At 49.6% G+C, this 17228-nt stretch overlaps 1 protein-coding gene across 2 annotated transcripts in view; it reads right to left on the minus strand.

Moving 5' to 3' along the window:
* The window catches only part of GPD2 (glycerol-3-phosphate dehydrogenase 2), a 1314993-nt gene that overhangs the window by 893425 nt on the left and 404340 nt on the right, over window positions 1-17228 (minus strand). The gene's annotated exons all lie outside the window — the stretch shown is intronic.

Consider the following 17228-nt stretch of genomic DNA (forward strand, 5'->3'; position numbering starts at 1 on the left):
TTGCATGGATCCTCATCCATTCCTAGTTGTGCAACTCGGAATTACACTATGTGCCAGCATGCCTTACCTGGAGTAAATCATGCTAGAAAATCTTGATTGTACAGAAAATAAAGTTCAACCACCCTGGAAGTTATTTTTTAAACTTTAAAGATGACTGCCACATTGAGATTAGTCTAAATGTGACAGCCATCTTGGAAGAATAGAAAATTACATTTAGCTATTTTGGAAGTATAGAAATTAAAGTTCAGCTCCATGAATGTTATTTTCTGTTTTCTAAAATGGCTATGACAATGAGTCTACATGCAGCGTAATGGTCATCTTCGAGTATATGAAATAACAAACCAAGGTGGATGCCCATCGCTATTTGCTCTGCCAATAACAACAGGCGAAGTTAAAGCCAATTACGACAGTCTGCAAACAAGTATTGGAAACTAATACAATGGCTTGAGAGAGCAATGGAGGGAGTTGTGGATGCACATATCGCCATATTTGGACAATGACTGTGGTTATGATATATCTAAATATCACAAAGTCAAAAAGGTCAAAACACCCTTCCTAATTTGGGAAAAAAATATATGGTCCTCACTTGCCATCATAGGTTGCTGGGAACCTTTACAAACCAGTCATGGGCTTAAACACAGTGAGGGAATGGAGCAGTTTTATGGTGGAATGGAGATGGAACCTTCACAAGTACGCTGGTACTATACAGGAGTTAGAAGCACATACGTTTCTACAGGAACCAGCAAAGCTCAAAATGATTAAAAAAGGCAAAACTTACTAGAATAAGAAGAAGGTGACTCAAAGGAGCTAATCCCCAAGTGGACTTGCGTGTGGACCCATAGCGGGTTGCAAATGCATAGTCGCACTCATACACCTAATCCTACTAATACCCTTGCTCAGTCTTAACTTCAGCACAACTCCACTACTACAAAACATAACACTATGGAAGACAAATAATTAGATGTTTTGCAGGGATGGTATAATATATGTTTGATAGACTTTGATTGTGTAGTGGGTTATTGATCTTTTTCGTTTCTCATCCTCGCTTTTAAAAATGGCACTAAGGGCCAATAGTAAGGGATTGGGCTTAGGGGCTCACCGCTGAAGCAATATTTCACTTCATGATGCACAATAAGCTTAATATGAGTAGTTTGTAATGCATTTCTTTTTAATTTTGTATGCAGAAATGCAGTAAATAACAAACAAGACAACATATAAGGACTTTAAGTTATACTACTGGTCGTACTTGGTCTAAAGAATATCCAATTTATGTTCAGAAAGGGACACCAAATTTACTACCATGTTTCAGATGGGGTTCGGTCAGTTTCTATAAAAATGTAGGATTAGCAGCTGAAGATTAAAATGATTTAGATTCAAGATCACAAATCTCTGTTGGGCTTGGAGCTCACCGTTCAACCAGTATTCTACTTTCTGTGGTAACCTATTGCTGTCTGGTATTTTTCATGACTAAACAGTTAAGTCATGGGCCAAACAGGGGTTGGCATCATTGACCAATTGTTTTATAGCAATGTGCTGTGGTGATTCCAAGACATCAGAAATGCTTTTTCTCTGGCTAAAGAAGACTTTAAAATATTTACAGTTGCATGATTGTTTCTTACAAAATCTAGACAACATATGTATTGATAAAAATGTATTATTACTTCACCTGTATGAATTCAACTTTACGCCCAAGATCCCAGTATTTTATAACACCTTCTTGGAGCAGGCTAAGGATGACCTAGAGCATGCGTCTCTGAAGTGGACAACTACATTCGGTCAAGGTACAAATACAGATGATATCAGAAGATCTTTATCACTCTATAATTATTCATACCTGCAAACCTTAAATTACAACAATTTAAGATATTGCATTTTACCCCCCGAAACTTTATAAGTGGAACTACTGTAAGGACTTAAGAAGCTGTAGATGTAGCTTAAAAACACATGCAGCAAAAACAGAGTCGGATGGCTGGGTAAATAATTGCACTGAGTTGTGACAAGAAAATCTATATATACAATAAGACAAGCTCAAAGGATAAGGTGATGGCCATCAACCAACAACCAAACCGGTAATGATAAATCAGTACCATGTATAATACAAAATCAAGATATATCCTGAGCTAAAACAACACATGAGGTTAGTACAATCAATCACAAGTCGTGTAGTCTTCATTTCTTCGTTTATTCGAAAATGATCTTCCCAACACAGTCTAGCCGCCAACACGTGTTTCGTCTATAGTGGTACTGGCCAAAGACTTCTTCAGGGCTATAGTTAGGCTACCAAATCATAGTCTTCAAACAGAGGATATTGATAAAATATTAATACATCTCATTTTAAATTTAGGAAAATTCACAGTTCAGTGTATCGAAATTCTTGTACGGACGCAAGGTTCATGGAAGTACCCCAATAACCTAATAACAAGAACAGAGTATGGTCCAAAATGAGGTGCAAAAAACGGCGTGCAGTTCGTCTGCATTTTCTAAGTAGCCAGATAATACTTTGATGATAAAAATGATCATACTTTGAAATCGATAACATAGTAACCGCACAAAAGGCTTCAGAGCCGATGGAGAAGGAAGTGTGAGCCTGTAGCTCCGCACCAACCCCACTAATTCTCCTGCTTTAGGGGCTGCTTTAGTCCCCTAACTTGATCATTGTAGAGCGGAAGTGTGTCGGGAGCTGCCGTGCTGGGGAGGGCGACACTTCCTACGCAGCTAGGGACCAGTGAAGACCTCTGATCTCTGACTCGGCCGACACTCAAGATGGCGGAGGTGGTGATGGCGCATCCCGAGATAGATGGTGGCGTCTGCCCTTAAGGACTGCCCGGTTGACAGGAAGGTGTGGTGAGGACGGTACTGGGGGCCGAGAACTGTGCGGGTCCTCTGCGTGCCATATCGGGCCAGACGGCTGGAGGCGGACGCCGGAGCCGAGCCCTGGTGGGGAGTTCGGAGGTGTGCCGGTGCCCTGGGGCACTGCGTAGTATCCATCGAAGCGGGTGGCGCGGGATATACCCTTGGCCTTAGAGTGACACCGCCGACCGTGGATCCCCCGGAGCTGCAGTGTAACAAGCGCTGCGGGTAGTTGCAGAGAGCGGTTTGGTGGTCTGCCAACAGTCGTTTGCTGACATGGCTGGTTTGGTGGGGCCCCCGGTGCCGCTACTATCTTCCCCTTCCGGCTGGATGCTTCCGGCCGCTCCGCTGTGTTTGGAGCGCCCTTCTCCTTGGCCTCATTGCACGGGGGAACTATTTGCTTGAAGACCTAGCCTCTGCTGCGCTTTGGAGCTGGGTCCACCTGGGCCCTGCCCTTGCTCTGTGGGGGTGAGCACGGGCTGCTGCTGCACCCTGTCTTGGTCCCCTGCCTTGAGGAGTGGCGGCGGCAGTAGGAGGAGATGCATGGCCCTGCTGGAGGTAAGAGATAACTCCCGGAGGGGGCTGTGAAGTGCCTACGACGGAACAGTGCCGGGGAGTTGGGCCTTAGTTGACCACTGCGACTTGGAGTAGTTCCTGCCCGTGATGGTGCGTGGTCAGTGCAATGGATTGTGTGTAGCAGGATGAACTACGCTGGGGCCCGCAGGCTGACGACTGGCGCTATAGAGCGCAGGGATTTTTCATCATGCGTGGGGATACCGTACGCCAGCCCTTCTGCACACACACTCACTGTGAGCAATCAATCTCTGTGAGGTACTTGCCCCCTTTGCGCTGTGCCCACTGAGCTGTACCATGGGGAAGCCCAGGGAAAAGCAGGGGGTGCCTCCTTAGACACCGTGGAGTCGGCGACGGAGCAGGGACCACAGGACTCTGCGGCTGCTCCTCCTGGGACGCTGCCACAGCACCAGGTGGACCAAATCCTGCAGACCATAACGGATACTAGGGTGGCCCCGCAGCAGCATATAGCGCAGGTGGCGACAGGCCTGGTGCTCTTAAAGGCCGACCATGCGAAGCTATTCGATAGGGTGCGACAGACAGAGATAAGGCTGGAGGAAGTTGGGCCCGGACAGCGCAAGCTGGATACTCAGATGGGGGAGGTACTGCCCCGGCTGCGGACTCTGGAAAAGCGGGCTGATGACGCTGAAGGCCGCAATAGGAGGAATAATGTTCGCGTAGTTGGCCTGCCGGAACGCATTGAAGGGCCCGACATGGTTGCCTACTTGGAGCGTTGGTTCAGGGAAGTGGTGGCACCGGAAGGACTGTCGCAGTTTTATACTCTTGAAAGGGCCCATAGGGTGCCGGCGTGCCCGCCGGATCCTAGGCGCCCGCCCCGACTGGTGGTGGCACGCCTCCTTCACTACAGGGATAGGGATTTACTCCTCCACAAGGCCAGGTCCTCAGGCCCCTACACTGTGGACAACAGCAATGTCACGCTATTTCCAGATTATACCCTCGAAGAACAACAAGCCCGGATGTCCTTCTTGGCAGTTAAGCGAGCACTCAGGGAAGAAGGCGTACAATACTCCTTGATATTCCCCGCCCGATTGCGAATTGTGTTGGACGGTAAAACACATTTTAGCAACAGCCCTGAAGAAGCCTGGACATGGCCAGAAGCTTATCGAACAGGCAAGGGAGCAGCTGGTCTCCCTTCGCGGCGTACAGCAGAGGAACAACGCCCTCGTCGATCTCAACGAGCTAGGGGATGACGGACAGTACTTGAGGGCCCTTCTACGTCTCAGATGGAAACGGAACGGTTGGCGGCACTACGGGCTGTTGCGGCTATCTCTGGGTCCAAGTCCTCCACGCCGATAGCGTCCACTGGCTCGGAGAAAGAAGCAGGAGATACGGACGCCGAGCTCTCTGAAACTATCTGCCAGGTTCTCCCCCAGGTGACACCGGGTACAGTGGATGACATGGTGGACGCCTCTTAGCAAGCAAGGTAGACTGTGACTCTCCCTGAGGTTGATTGTTGCTATGTGCCCCACAAGTCGCCATGTCCCTTGCCGCTTCATATTGTTGTGATTGTGACACTTGTTGACCAGAGGGGACAATTGGTCGTTAATATGCTACTGCCCTTCTATCCGGGGAGTGTTGTCCCTTCACTAGTGGGGTATCGGTTCTTGCTGGAGGGTAGGTGCTGGACACAACAGCTAACTATTGTTGATCTACTAGGTTCTACCCTACCCCCACCGGATGGTTCCCAGTTAGTACGTCTTTGGTCCTCACTAGAGGGCGTTTGTTGGGGTGGCAGTTTGGATGGGATTTACTATGTTAGTGCCTGTTCTGGGGAGGGAGGGTAATGGTGTGGGTGGGATGCTGGTTTCTGGGAATGTTGGGGGTTCTGATCGGGAAATAGTGCTCACCAGCGTGTCTGGGGGGAACTGGCGGCCTAATGTGCTTTTACAATTGATCCATAGGTCCGTTACCTGAAGTAAAATGTATGACTTGGAATGTGCGGGTCTTACACTCTATGCAACGGCGATACAAGGTCCACTCCTATTTGGTGCGTAGAGGCGCTCAGATAGTATCTCTACAAGAGACACACGTTACTAGAACTGAGGGATTAGCATTGCAACGTAGGTGGAGAGGGCAGCTTTATTATACTACTTATTCAACTTTTGCAAGAGGGGTGTTGATTTGGATCAGATCAGGAGTCCCCTTCCAGGTGACTGACCAGTTAGTGGACCCTGAGGTCCGCTATGTGGTAGTGGTGGGACGCCTTCATGGGCGGGATGTGACCCTTTGCAGTATATACGCCCCTAATGTGGATCAGGCAACCTTCTTTACTCAAATGTCCGAAACTCTGGCCGTCTATTTCACGGACCCGGTGCTTTTGGGCGGGGAATTTACCTTCATGGCGGATGTGACCATGGATAGACCCCATCCCCCATTACCTGATGCCCCAATATATAGGCTGTCGAAAGTCAGAGGTCAATGGCAAGTTAGTTGGGGGCTTATTGATGTATGGCGCGCACATCTTCCCGGGGAACGGGATTATTCCTATTTCTAAGCTTCACATGATTTGCATGTAGTGCTGGAATCTCTGCCATGGTGGTTCACAGTGAATATTTATCGCGCTCCATCTCGGATCATAATCCATTGTTAGTGGGTTTTCCCGCGGGCCCCCGGAGCGTCCGGCTATACCATCTTGGCGGTTGCGCCCGGAGATGTTGGACGACCCGGTCTTCCGAGCTGAGGTAGGAACAGGAATAGAACGATATTTTAGCGATAATAAGGGCACAGCTACGACGACCGCAATAGAGTGGGACGCCTTTAAAGTTGTGATCCGAGGCTTGTGTATTGCTAAGTGGGTAGGAGTCTGGAAGATGTTATTACATGATATTGACTTGGCGGAGGGCAAGTTTCGGGCGGCTGAGCGAACCCATTCGGCTAACCCTGAGGCGCGAGAAGAGGTCTTCAGTGCTAAGGAGGCCGAGGCTGTAGTAGTCGAACCATAGGGCCTATCTGGCCCGCACACATGCGGAAGGGGACAAAGTGGGTACTTTGCTAGCATGGTTGGCTAACCCCATCCCCAGAAGCACTCCTATATTGGCACTGGCTTCTTCAATGGGAAAAATTGAATATACCCAACATCGAATAAATGATCTGTTTCATAACTATTATACAGAATTGTACAATAGTTGACTGCAGACTGACGCGATTGACATGCAAGAGTTCCTGGGGGACATAGAGTTACCCCTTTTAGACGCGGAACAAGCCGACTCCCTTGGACAGAACATCACATTTGCTGAAATTAGGTGTGCTATCAAACAGATGGCGCGTAACAGATGGCGCGTAACAAGACTCCAGGAATTGATGGGCTGCCCATCGAGTTTTACTCTGCCTATATAGATGTCCTTGCCCCTAGATTACTGATGGTCTTTACAGAAGCCAAAGAACTGGGGGTTCTGCCAGCCTCTGCTCGGGAAGCGGTCATTATTACTCTGCAAAAACCAGGGAAAGCTCCTGCTGGCCCGACTGCGTACCCTCCCCTATCCATACTCACCACGGATTATAAAATCTTGAGCCGCATCCTTGCTATCCGGACCAGTCTGGTTTTATTCCCATAACACCGCAGGCAATATACGATGGTTCTTGCGCATCCTTGGTGAGGACCATGGAGAGGACAGTCCAGCAGTAGTCCTCTCCGTGGACGTTGCAAAAGCATTCGATAGTTTGGAGTGGCCCTACTTGTTTTTTATCATGAGAGCCTTTGGGCTCAGGGAGAGCTATGTGTGCTTGACGGAAATATTGTATTGTTCAGCGAGAGCCAGAGTGATGGTCGGAGCAGTCATTTCTTCATTGTACCCAGTGGGGCGTGGCACTCGCCAGGGATGCCCGCTGTCCCCGTTGTTATTTGCCTTGGCCATTGAGCCATTGGTCATTCGTGCTAGGCTGGTGTGAGAAGTTGGCCTGATATATGATGTTTCCAATTCAGGAACCACCTTGTATCAGTCCAAACAATCCCTTATGGTATCTGGTTGTAAGTCAACCTTATTAGACAAGCTATCCTAGGGGTAGCATGGACTAAGCAGCCTTAAAGGCTTAACTTAAGAGGTCGTGTTAAGCGAGCTGTTTTACCACATACAATCCTGTAATATCAAATGAAAGGACACCACACAAGTATATATTATAAAAATATATGTGTTTATTTCTAAATTAATCCCCAGTACTCTTTATGAGCAAAGGGGCACAAGCGTTAAATCAAAGTTGCACAATTATGGATGAGGGCGGGTGGCCACTCAAACCATATATTAAAAAAGTGGTATAAGAGATACCAATCGAACAGTGGTTAGGCCTAGGGCCTAGGGAATCGCTGGGAGCAGTTGGGACAAGCAATGCTGAAGTCGGGAAAAGCCCGCCGGATTCGGGTGCAGCACGTAAAGTGCGGCTTGCACCAATGCAATGTCAATGGTGCGTAAAAGTTACACAAATAGAGTTTAAAGATACTTCCGCTGAACCTAGAGGAACAAAATTTAAGACACAGACCCTAGAGGTGTGTACCAGTGTGGGAACACCGGCGTTGCAATGTTACCTCACCCACAGGAAGCGGGTGCACAGGGTCGAAGTGGCGTCGGGTTTTGACACGCAGGCTCTTGGTGCTTGGTGCTTGGAGCTGAAGATGCTGCAGGCGATGGGAAGCAGAAGTGTCCGGTGTGATCCAAGGGTGGATCAGAGTCGTAAAGTACCTGAAAGCAGAGGGGACAATGTTCAAAGTCACTGACCAGTGACCACCGTGGAACCAGACTGAAACCAGGTAAAGTCGGGTGCAAACAGGTTATGAGGTGTTGCTTCTTTCTGCAGTCTCGTGGACAGCAAGAGGTCAAGGACGTCCAGGAGTCGATCACGAGCTGTCCCACGAAGGCTCTAGCTGATGGCGGTGTCGGCAACTTGTAAGCAGAAAGCCAATGCACACAACAATTCAATGTGATATCAGTCATCACCAATCAATGTTGAAAAAGAAGTACCACGGATGTGTTCTTTTTGTGTCGTTTTTTTATTTTTTGAATTATATTTTTAGAACATGAAACCAGCCGACACGTGTTTCGTCAAGCAGGGAGTCAACCCGTGACTCTTCAGGGCTGGGGGTGAGACACAACAAGGGGAAGTGAGTACTTGCATAGATAGTGACAGAACACATGGGAGAGGAGAAAGAAGAAGGATAGAAGAATTGCAGAGCCAGTGGTTTGTGGAGAAAAAACGGGAGGGGGGGGGACGGGGGGGGTTTGTGTGTGTATGGTAACCGAAAATGTGGGGAAGTTGAAAGTACAAAAACATAAATTGTGACATTTTGTGAGTGGAATTAGGTAACCAGTAACCTTAAGTGAGTGAGAACAAAAAACTTCTAGTATTCATTTTTTCGAATGGTGATGCAGAATAAGCATTAACATTTGTTGTTGAGTAAAGAAAACAAGGGGAGGGGAAACCGAGCATTTGTCAGCACTAAAATGCTTTGGCATAGTAACTCAAAAGGATAGCATGGGTACTATTCTGCGGATTCAGATATAATACAATTCAATGGGTGGTGACACCTGAAATTGGAAATGAAAGTGCAGCGTGTAAAAGAGGTGAAGGTACCAGGAAAGAATAGAAGAAGAAGGCAAAGGTGTGGTCATTATATGAGCATTTTTTAATATCATTTGCAATTTTGAGCATTACTACTGGTCGAGATTTGTGAAGAGATGGAAATATTTCTTCTTTTCTTTTGGGCATACTTATTTACAGATATAGCTATTCTTGTGATCATGTTAGCTGCTATTTGTCAAGTTATGAGACACTAAGGTAATTTGTGTCTTAAGTACAATGTTGTGGTTGTATTCCTTATTGTCTGGTGTTATGAGGCTAACGGTGTTCGCTACAGAAAACCGCTTATTTTATGTAAATGTATTCTCTTATCTTAAGTGTGTTGTGATTAACCCAAACAAAATTGTACGAAATAGGTTGAGAGTAGAGGAATTGTGTGCTGAGTTTACACTTGGGTAAAAAATGTGGGTATAAGGGGACTATCTCCGAAAAGGAGTCATAATATTAGCTATATCAGACTTTGCAGAAAAGCGGTACCCTTTAAGTAGAAAAAGACCGCATTCTTAATATTAGCTCTAAATTATTTGCAGAAAAGCGGTACCCTTTAAGTAGAAAAGGACCGCATTCTTACCAATATTCTGTCCCTTATGCGATTGTTGTAAAAATATCAAAAAGGGAGTGGAATAAAAACCTTTAGTCTACGCGGGGTTTGTAATGGCCGTGTGCTCCCATTTTAAATGATCATAGTGATGTGTCGTTTGTATATATAAGTTAAACAGTTGCTATTTTTGACCATGTAAATCGCGAACAATCTATACGAGGTTGCTTGTTAGTTGTCTAATCACACATTAAGTAATATTACTGTTTGGTCGTTCACACAATTGAATTCACAAAAACATTTGGTATCATGTTTGGCGAACTCGATAGCCTCTTAACATTGTTTTTAGATCTCCTCGGGTCGAGGTTAGAGATTCAAAAGGAGCTTCATAAGTAAAGAAAAAGACAGTTGAGAAAGAAAATAAACACAGATTACACTTAAGTGGTGCCGATAGTATTGTTAGTGGCAAAATGACAATGTAAATCGGTACCCGTTAATTGTGCATGAGGAACGTGGTCTGAAAGTGAAAATAGGGAAAATGAATCTTAATTAAGGGATGTAGGGGGTGAATGACTTTATACATGAGCATGCTCCGAATTTTGGGAAGTCAGGAGGAAGAAAAGCAGAAGCTCACCGGTGGAACGGTGATAATTCCGACCCGGTCCTAATCGGGTGTTAACGCAGGGCGTGCTTAATTATGGAAATACGTCTGGGTCAATGTAGAATACGATGAAAAACGGCGGGTAATGCCGTGCGTAGAGTAAAAGTTCTCGTGGGTCACATCTTTGGAAAATAGAGAGGAGCACTACTTATTACGCACTTTTGTCACCATGGCGTAAAAAACACGTCTATTGACGAAATCTGCTAGGAGAAGATCAAGTAGGCCTGAGTAAGCGTCTTACCTGGGGTTCGATGTCGGTCCAGGTCTGGTTTGGAAGCAGGTCTCGCCGGGTATGGTGAAGACCCGGAAGTGAAAGAAGTGCCTTCTATTTGAGGGCAGTAGGGAGAACCGGGTTCGGACAACAACTTGATTGAAGCAAACAGGCCTTGGCTAATGCAAGCCACGCAGAAAGTGAAAAAGGCTTATTACTCGGACCAGCAAGGTCAGAGCGGGTGCTCCTTTCTACAGGAGCTAGGGCAAGTCTGGAGCAACCAGACCTGCAGTGTAAATTGTAGGTTTTGTCGCCAAGATGGCCGCTGACCACGTGGCAAGTGGCCAGGATGGCGCGTCGAGTGGCACAAAGCAAAAGTGCCCCACGCAGATCGTGGAGATGCTGGAGGGCTGATCTTTGGTGCAAATACTGCTCGGTTGTGGGGCTTCTCAAACCCCAAAGCACAGAGTCTAGGGTGCCTCGGGTGCTGCGCAGTCAGCGTCTCGGGGGTCTTCCAAGATGTCCGGTCCCACATCTCTCGGTGCCTCCACGGGTCCCTTCTTTACAGGGACTGTGGATCGGGCTGTGAGAAGTCTGGGAGTCTGGGTCTTGTCGGGCTCTGCACTCGGGCTCCAGCGGGAGGCGGCGGCAAAGCAGACGTCGAGTTGCTGGATGGTGCCTGTGTTCACAGGGTGGCCCCTCCTAGGCCACAAGGGAGATGCTCTTCAGTCTTCTGTTCATCAGAATGTCGAAGTCCAGTCGTCTTCTTAGTTTAAAGGTGATTTCAGGATGATCTGCTGTGCTAGGGCACTGCTCCCACTCTTATTCCAATCTGAGGGGTGGATCTCCTGCTAGGTCCCTCCCTATGGGTGGGACCAGGAAAGGGGGCGGTTACACCCCCTTTCCTTTGTCCAGGGTCGCTCTGGGACTGGGGCAGGGATGCCCCAGAACCGGTTTGACCGGATTATGCAAGGGGAAGCCTTGTGCTCCCCATGCAGTGTCTGGTTTCTTTCAAACCTCCCTGCTACAATCCACTATCTCCTGTCTGGGGTGGTGTAACACCTCCCTGGGACAGGAAAGCCTTTGTCCAGGCCTCCTTTGCTGAGTTTCGGTCAGCACCAGGAGGTCAGACTTGTATCTGTGGCAGAAGCATCCATTTTGTGGATCTGAGGCTCTTTTAAAAATCAACCGCGTTTTAGCAAAGTAACATGTTGTCTCCCTCTAGAGGGGTGGAATGCTACCCCCGTCGCCAGAACTGGCGAGGGGGTAGTATTCCAAATCGTATGACACCTTACACGACATGTTTTGATAAAGCCAAACCAAAGTTAAAATATAACCGCGAGGATTATAATGCACTTAATAGTATATGGTTTGGCATTATCCCGGAACAGCTAAGGGAATTGGTCCCGACAGCTGCAGACAGGCTCAGCTCCTGCTAGAGCACCATCTCACATTAAACCACGCACTCTGCCTCCAGGATTGTTAAGGCCTGCCATAGGAGTGGCTTATAGGTTTATAGGTGTCCAGTTAGGTTTAGATATAGGCATACTATATCTAAGCAAGGGGTGATTACACCCCCTTGCCCCAGCTGAGTGATCAGCCAGTTGTGTCAATTGTAGATAGCCAGCCAGGGGTGGCAAAAGATATGCTGCAGCCCCTGCTAGGCCTTGGATGCACCTATGCCCTGGGCACCTATAGTGCTCTGTACAGGGGCTGATAAGGTGACCCAAGCCAATCTAGTTATGCACCTAGGGTACATGGAATCCATTTTACAGAGAGAGCAGGTAGCCTTGGAGCCTGATTAGCAGGGAACCAGGCCAACTAAGTCGAAAACCAGCTAAACACAAGGCAAAAAATCTGGGGTAACCATAGTCACTACAGCGTACCAGGTTTTGCAACTCCGTGGGCATATGAAATATATTTTGTTATACACGGATGACCTCTTGATGTTTTTGTCGAATGCGGGAGATCCCTTGGAGGGGGCACGGGCGGTGCTTCACGATTTTGGGAAGATTTCCGGACTCATTCAACTGGGCGAAGACTTGCGTATTTCCAATTAGATCTGTTGCGCGACTCGCCCACGCATGTGCAGGACATTAAGTGGGAACCCTGCTGTCTTCCTTACCTTGGAACGCATATTTATCAAGCTCAGGAGGAGTTATTGGACGGTACTATCGGCAGAGCGATACGAGGGCTTAATAGCACCATGCAATTTTGGGGAACCTTGCCTTTATCGGTGGCCGGCCGAGTGGCCCTCTAGAAAATTGTGGCCCTTCCCCGCTTGCTTATTTTCGGACACTGCCGGTGTGGATACCTGCTCCCACTTTTCGGCAGCTCCGATCCTTGCTTGGTGGCTTTATCTGGGGAAACGGGAGACGGAGGGTGGCGCTGGAAACATTGATATGCCCGAGAGCAGAGGGGGGGGGGCTTGCGGTGCCAGATTTTGAGTTGTATTATCTGGCTGCGCAGTTCCTGGTGTTCAACCAAGCTATAGCTCAACTAGTTCATGTTTTCATACTGCATAGGGCATATCTAACCCCAGCGAAGATAAATCAATCTTTCCACGTAGATACTGCCCGATGCCCCTGCTGTAGACTAGTGGGAGCAGATCTACTACATATGCTGTGGGATTGTCCTCATTTGGGTACGTACTGGGAAGATGTAGAGGTACTACTTTGTAATATTACGGAGCTGCGGATTGAACCAGACTGGGGTACCTGTCTACTTCATTGGTTCCCTCACACTAGTAAAACAAAAGTAATAACTAGTAAATTCCTCTATTTGGGGTTGCTGCTTGCCAAAAGGAAAATCACAACACACTGGAAGGCTAGAGGTGGGCCCAGCTTGTCAGATGGAAGGCCGCATTAATTACATGGGGAGGGAGCGAGAGTATAGTTCGCCTGCAACGGGCCCAAAGATCTCACAACGACAAGGGGCTAGAAGCTGCACAGGCATGGGAGGGCCAAGTTATAGATTTAAAGGCCCCAGATTTGGATTCAGACTCGGATTCCAGTGTGCTTGCAGTAGCTGGAGTCTCGTGAGTGAGTACGCTTATTGAAAGGTGTAGGAGTGCATGAGTGTAGCACCCCCTGAGATAGCTGTGTTCTTGGATAGCGACATCGGCACGGGCCACCCCCAGTGTATTTAGTGCTGTTAAGGTATACTGTTGTGATATGATGGGCTGTTGAGTATGACACGCCAGTGGGAGCGGGTGGAGTGGAGGGCGGGATTTGTGATGGTGGGATAGTTTTTGGTTTATTACTGCATGGCTCTGCAACATGTGAATACTTACAATGCAATTGCACATTACTGTTGTGATACGGGACTATTGCGACTACACAGTTGCTACTCAACAGTTGGACAATGATTGTTCTAAATTAGTCTGCTACATATGTCCTTGTGTATACTACACTATCGATAATTGCTGAGGGAGAACTGCGCAGCCATATAATACAACTCAAAATCTGGCACCATTTCTTGTAGGTTCTTTCTGGGGGTACAGTGACTGGAGGTTAGAATGTCCCACAGAGTGTCCAAGACTCTTCTCTACATGAGTGGAAGTTTGATATATTGATACAAGAAATGGGATCATGAATGTTGAAGAACCAGGAAGGTTTCTTAAAATGCAACTCGTGTAAGGCCTGTGAATACCGGATAAACAGTAAGAACTATTGAAAGATGTAAAGTCGCACAATACCGATCAGAGAAAGGATAACGTGCAATACGGAATTTGTCATTTATTCACTAAAATGTGGGTGCAACAAGCTGTATATTGGCAGTATCAATCAATCAAAGCATTTATATATAGCACACCTCACCCAGAGGGTCTCAAGGCGCTAGGGGAGGGGGGGTCCGCTACTGCTCGAACAGCCAGGTCTTGAGTTGCTTCCTGAAGGCAAGGTGGTCCTGGGTCAGGCGGAGGTGGGTCGGGAGGGAGTTCCAAGTCTTGGCGGACAGGTAGGAGAAGGACCTTCCTCCTGTGGTGGCTATTCGGATGTGGGGGACGGCGGCGAGGGCGTGACCGGTCGATCGAACTTGGCTTATGGGAGCGTAGAAGTTGAGGCGGCTGTTGAGGTATCCTGGGCCTTGGTTGTGTAGGGCTTTGTGTGCGTGGGTGAGGAGACGGAAGGTGATTCTCTTGTTGACTGGGAGCTAGTGCAGATCTCTCAGGTGTCCGGAGATGTGGCTGCGACGGGGGATGTCCAGGATGAGTCTTGCTGAGGCGTTCTGAATCCCCTGGAGTCTCTTCTGGAGTTTGGCGGTGGTTCCGGCGTAGAGGGAGTTGCCGTAGTCCAGACGGCTGGTGACGAGGGCCTGGGTGACCGTCTTCCTGGTCTCGGTGGGGATCCACCGGAAGATCTTACGTAGCATGCGCAGGATGTTGAAACAGGACGAGGAGACGGCGTTGACTTGTCTGGTCATGGAGAGGGAGGAGTCCAGGATGAAGCCCAGGTTGCGTGCGTGGTCTGTTAGTTTGGGTGCGCTGCCCAGGGCGGGGGGCCACCAGGAGTCGTCCCAGGCGGAGGGTGAAGATCCCAGGATGAGGACTTCCGTCTTGTCCGAGTTCAGTTTCAGGCGGCTGTTCATCATCCACTTGGCTACGTCTGTCATCCCTTCGTGTAGGTTGGCTCTGGCGGTGGCGGGGTCGTTGGTGAGGGAGAGGATCAGCTGGGTGTCGTCGGCGTAGGAGATGATGTTGAGGTTGTGTTGGCGTGCGATGGCTGCGAGGGGGCTCATGTAGACGTTGAAGAGGGTTGGGCTGAGCGAGGAGCCTTGAGGAACGCCGCAGATGACTTCGGTGGCTTCTGATCTGAAAGGGGGGAGGCGGACTCTGTGTCCTTCCGGCGAGGAACGAGATGATCCATTCCAGTGCCTTCTCCTGGATTCCGACGTTGCTGAGGCGCTGCACTAGGGTACGGTGGCATACAGTGTCGAAGGCCGCGGAGAGGTCTAGGAGGATGAGGGCCGCTGTTTCTCCGTTGTCGAACAGGGCTCGGATGTCATCGGTGGCTGCGATCAGGGCTGTCTCGGTGCTGTGGTTGGCCCGGAAGCCAGACTGCGAGAGGTCGAGGGATCCGTTCGTCTCGAGGAAGGCGGCCAGCTGCTTGTTGACAGTCTTCTCGATGACTTTTGCAGGAAACGGGAGCAGCGAGATGGGGCAGTAGTTCTTGAGGTCGGTGGGGTCGGCTGATGGCTTCTTTAGTAGAGCGCTGAGTTCGGCGTGCTTCCAGCTCTCCGGGAAGGTAGCGGTGTCGAAGGAGGTGTTGATGATGTCCCGCAGGTGGGGTGCGATAACAGCGTCGGTCTTGTTGAAGACGTGGTGAGGGCAGGGGTCGGTCGGAGATCCGGAGTGGATGGAGTTCATTGTGCGGATGGTGTCTTCGGTGCTGATCGGGGTCCAGGCGCGGAGGGTGGTGGTGGGGGGCGGTGGTTCAGTCATGGCGTGCGTCGGTTGAGTGCTGAAGCTGTTGTGTATGTCCGCGATCTTGTTGTGGAAGTAGGAGGCGAGGGAGTTGCAGAGGTCTTGTGAAGGGGTGATGTCGTTGTTTCCGGCGTTGGGGTTGGAGAGCTCTTTAACGATGTTGAAGAGTTCCTTGCTGTTGTGGGCGTTGTTGTCCAGTCGTTCTTTGAATGCAGTCTTCTTGGTGGCGTGGATCAGTTGGTGGTGTTTTCGGGTGGCGAGCTTGAGGGCAGTCATGTTGTTCGGTGTTGGGTCTCTGCGCCAAGCTTTCTCGAGGGCTCGACAGTTCTTCTTGGAGCTCTTGAGTTTGTCGGTGAACCATGGGGCTTTCTTGCCGCCGGGTCTGCTAGGCGGGGTCTTCAGAGGGGCGAGGTCATCTGCGCAGTTGCTGATCCACTTCGCGAGGTTGGTGGCCACCTGGCTTGGGTTCGTTGCGCTGGTGGGAGGGTTCATGCTCAGGGACGTCGCGAGTTGGTCGGCTGTGATCTTGTTCCAGCTTCTGCGTGCAACCTGTTGCTGGTGGTGGTTGATCGTGGTCCTTCTGAAGCTGAAGTGAACGCAGCTGTGGTCCGTCCAGTGGAGTCCGGTGGCGTGGCTGAAGGCGATGTCCTTGCTGGATGAGAACACGGGGTCGAGAGTGTGTCCGGCGTAGTGGGTGGGGGTGGTCACCAGCTGCTTGAGGTTGGTGAGGTTGTCCAGCAGGGTGGTGGTGTTGCGGTCGTTGTTGTTCTCCAGGTGAAAGTTGAGGTCCCCGAGGAGGATGTAGTCAGCGGAGGGGAGGGCGTGCGGGCTGATGAAGTCGGCGATGTCTTCGCTGAATTGTGTGCGTGGTCCCGGGGGTCTGTAGATGAGGGTGGTCTTGGGGTCGGTGTGGATCTGGAAGTGCAGGTGTTCGGAGGGTGCGAGGGTGTCGTCGGTGTTGGTCGTGATGCGGATGGAGTTCCTGTGGATGATGGTGATGCCTCCTCCTGTCTGGTTGACACGGTCCCTCCGGATGATCTTGTAGCTGTCCGGGATGGCGATGTCAGGCGCTGAGGAGGCGTTCATCCAGGTTTCCGCGAGGAAGGCGACGCCTGGGGCTGTGGTGTCGAGCAGGTTCCAGAGCTAGACGGCGTGTCTGTGGATGGAGCGGGTGTTGAGCAGGATGCACTTGAGGTGGTTGCTGCTGGTGCTCGGCTGGTCGGTGCTGGTGTAGTGCAGGTCCGGTTGCAGGTGAACTTGCCGGAGTGCCAGCAGAAGGGTCCGTGGGTGCGTCTCGGGTTGGCTCGATAGCAGCCCGGGATTTGACCGGCATTGAGTGCGTAGAGTTCGGTGGGGTCGTAGGCCCGGCGGGTGGGCTGGTGTC

This window comes from Lissotriton vulgaris, chromosome 2_1, assembly GCF_964263255.1.
Source record: "Lissotriton vulgaris chromosome 2_1, aLisVul1.2, whole genome shotgun sequence".
In the NCBI taxonomy this organism is placed as follows: Eukaryota; Metazoa; Chordata; class Amphibia; order Caudata; family Salamandridae; genus Lissotriton; species Lissotriton vulgaris.